The sequence below is a fragment of the Atta cephalotes genome (assembly GCF_000143395.1).
Source record: "Atta cephalotes unplaced genomic scaffold scaffold00030, whole genome shotgun sequence".
Lineage (NCBI taxonomy): Eukaryota > Metazoa > Arthropoda > Insecta > Hymenoptera > Formicidae > Atta > Atta cephalotes.
The window spans coordinates 3,162,057-3,166,313 of record NW_012130094.1 but is presented as its reverse complement, the minus strand read 5'-3'; the positions used below and the strand labels follow the sequence as shown (position 1 = coordinate 3,166,313).

Genomic DNA, 4,257 nt, shown 5'->3' with positions numbered 1-4,257 from the left:
AACGCGCGCGAGGTCGATCATGTCCGCATCGCGATTCGAAAGTCCGAGAAATCATTTTGGACTGAAGATGAAGAATCAAGAATATTTGCTATCTTTGCTCGATAGATCCGAACAGTAAAACAGGTAACAAATAACAAAACGGAAAGTTTGAAAGTTTAACGTTATTTGACAAATTACAATCGAAATGTTGGTATCGTTGAAATGGAAAATTTTAATCTATCATCGTTACTTGGCAAAGACCATTCGTCTCAATATAATCACGGAAACGTCACGTCGAGTGTATCTTAACATATATAAAGATAGGTGTACTGTCTAAAATGTAATTTATAACATCGCGTGCGATTCACGCAGATATAAAAAATAAAATAGATTTTATATAACGTTATGCAATAAATAACATTTTGTTTTTATCGGCCACAAACGAGTTTATCTCAATTTCCATTTATCTTCGTTTATATATATTTGATTTCAACAATAAATTTAGAAATGAAACTAACATTATTGTTCCCTTCACTGTTTTAATTACAAAAATCGAATTGTTTGAAATCTACTCTCAGTCGAAAATAATGAATTTAAAATATGAAATCTAAAATATTACTGTTCGAAGTAAAAAATTTCATTGCAAAAACAAGACATATTATATCTGATTTTAATTAATTCCTTTTTATTCACTTCGCTCTTTGTTCTTTATGCTCGAAGACTTCCTTTGCTCCAGAATTATTTTTGCTCTGAGAAATCGAACAAAACTGAAACACTGTCAGGAGAGTTGGTGCAATCAAAGTAAGACGCCTCTTAGAGAGAGGCAAAGAAGAGGCGTTTCCGTAAATAAACCAACGGGGTGCTGTCTCTCTCGGTGACCAAAAGGGGATGCCCGTGAGTTTCTCGGAGGAACAAATCTGGATAGGCCCAGAAAGCGGAGAGTTTCGTGTGTCATCCCTTAATGAGATACCGAGTATTTATGGATGATCAAATACGTTAAAATTTTGTCGTTTATCTTCATTCCCGTATTCCTTGAGAATAATGTTTTCCCTGTATTTCTTCTTCAATAAAATCATCAAATATTTTACACATGACATTCTCAGAAAGAAACGCATTGGTATTTAATTTGATATATGTTTAATATAGTAAATGAATTTTTTTGCATGGAAAGAATAATTTTAATATCTAAAAAAAATTTAATTAGGTAGAGAGATCTATAAATAATTCTGTCCGATCATCCAAATGTTTATGTAACTTAAGCATGATAAGCAATGCTACAAAATATTTTGATATTTTAGCAACCAGTTTAAATATCTTAATTAATTAATTATTTTGACCCAAAAAAATTATATTTTCGGATCTGTATCTAAATTTAAGATGCTTCATCAAAACTGTAAATATTACATTCCACGTAAGTATAATCTGACGGAATATACTTATAATTCTAATGAACTAATAAATATCAGTATTATATTTGTGTTTTTTTCGAGCAAGAAAACAACTTGCTGAAAAGCTAATAGATGATTGGGCTAATAACACAGAAAAACAGCAGTAAACAAATCAACTTTTTTTATTAGCTACTGCACTTACATTATTGCATTCTCGATTGTGATTGGTCGATTAGCTTACTGTTTATGTTTCTCTGTATACCATTAGTTTAAGAATTTGGGATAGAATCGTCTACTTTGCCGGCAGATAGATAAGCGAAGTCGACAGTTTGCGGAATTCTCTCGTGATTGTAAGCCGTACTGTGATATCACTGTTAATAAAGAACCTGAATGAAGATTCCTTTTCATTATCTTGGCCTATAATATGCGGATATGTATTTTAATCCAAAGATTAAATGTGTGAGTATAATATTTATAGATATCAAATACAAACAATATGCGCTTGTCTCCCTTCTGATAAACTATACAAGCTAAAATCGAACCTAATTCTTTCATAAGATAATGTCTGACGTAAATCTCACGGCGATAGTCAACTCTTATTAAATTAAAACATTATAATAAAAAAAGTATCTTTTGTTTATAATAGACTTATAGATTTTTAGTCTTTCGCTCTTTATTTACACGACATGATCGTTTCAGAGGCACACTTGTATGACGTCACAAAGTTCAAAACATTAAAAACTAGCGTACTGGAAGAATGAATGAAGAATAAAGAATTTCAGTTATGCAATTGAAAGGCTACTGTGCTCACAGAGATAATATTTTAAATAATATTTTAAGCATCTATTAATCAGTATTATTTTTGTTTATACCTGAGAAAAAATGTTTCATATAAAATTATATAAAATTTTATATAATTATATAAAAAATTGACATATTTTATATACAATTATATATAAAATATGTCCATATATATAACAATTTTTCCTAGATAAATAATATATCATATAATAGTATCGCTCTGATAAAGATATAGCATTCAAAAAAACAATTTAAAAGCTTATTGCAATAGTTCTTTATTTTTCTGTATAATGACATATTATAGTCTTAAGAAATTCTTTAATATGCAGTGTAGACTAATTGATATTTTGTAAAAATAGAGAATACATTATTTTTTTTATAACTTTGTCATTTTCTTCATTTTTACAAAATATGGATTAGCTGTTATAAGTTATTCAATTATTTTCCAAATATTACGTCGTTATCACGATAATATTTGTATCGTAATAATAAGTTAACGTAATAATAAGCTTGACGATCGAACGTTTTATTCATTTAACTTTCAACTGTTTTCACAATTTGAATGATAACGTAAAGGACACGTGTAAAAAAAAACTACAAACGGTTTTTAAATCCCGCTCGCGTCCCATCCCTGGTGGGGATCGAACCCACGACCTTTGGATTAGAAGTCCAACGCGCTATCCTCTGCGCCACAGGGACTTAGTGAGCACCTCGTCATCATTGCTACAATACGAATTGCAAGTCTTTCGAAATTTCTTTCACAGATGTCGCTAGTGCGCGTAGCAATTAAAATGCACAGTGATGTATCCACGAAAATTTCATAGTGGATGCAAAACGCATGCTCGAACAGAAACATCTACATATTAATAAAAGTATTTGATAAGCTAACGTATTATCACAATAACATACAATTGTTTATCAAATTATCATTGTTTACTATTATGTACCATAATTAATTATTTTCTATTACATTAAGAGAACATTTTTTGGAGTATTTGTGACTTACATTACACGGTAAAATAATTATGATTAGGAGTTCTATCTTTTTAGTTATTACTGTTATAACGTTAGTAACAATAATAATATAATTTATAATTTTATCACAAAAAATATATAGAGTTATATTACAGTTGGCACTGAAAATAACCGTAAATTATAGTTAAATTATAAAATTCAATATTGATGAAAGGACTATATGAGTTTAATGTAGTTAATATCATATTCATTTAATTCTTCAATTTAAAATTGTCTTTAATTAAAATTCTAAACAGAACAGTCATAATAATGTCAAAATAAGATTAAAATAAATAAAAAATAATTGAAAAATGACTTTTTTAATGATCATTTTGAGGTCATTTTGACATCATTTTGATATCATAATGACTTGTGATTCTGCTTGGGAATAAACATGTAGTATTAAAATACAAACATTTTTGAGTTATTTTTAGTATAAAATTAAATTACAAACTGCAGCATTCTTAAGAAACAAAATGAGTCTTCTTCCACTACTATAAATTATGATAATTGCAAACTGTTTTTCTTACTGTATTATGTATTTAAATATAAAACAGTACAGATCAAAACAAATGCAGACATTGCGACGGAATGCTTGATTACCAATGTAGTTGTCTGTATATACATGAACAGAACTGAAATTTGTCAAAAGATATTGAAATGGGATTGTGTTTACATAAAAAAATAATAATTTACTCTACATATAATGTAAACTATCTTTTACGTATCTATATAAACAATGGATCATTGAAATCTATTATTCTTTATTATTTGCAGGTATCTATATAGCATATATACTTTATATCCTACGAACATCCTTAAAAAACATGACGATATCTTTTATTCCTTGGAGGTTTGTGTTGTGTGAGGTATTAAATTTCTAACTTAATAATTTTTATTTATCATTAAAAAATTAAAGTTAGCTATATTAACAATTATTATAAAATTCAATTACTTCTTTCTATATTATATTATTCAATTCACATAATAATTTACACATATATGCATTGGTTATATGAAAAAGATTTGTGTAAATCTAACGTAAACAATACGTAAATATTCCATGTAAATGTAA

General features: G+C 27.9%; 1 non-coding gene across 1 annotated transcript; it reads right to left on the bottom strand.

Annotated features, from left to right (window-relative positions):
* Window positions 1-2,794: 2,794 nt before the first annotated feature.
* On the bottom strand, window positions 2,795-2,867 carry Trnar-ucu. Its single transcript has one exon. It is a non-coding gene; the product is annotated as a tRNA-Arg (tRNA).
* Between the last annotated feature and the right edge of the window lie 1,390 nt (window positions 2,868-4,257).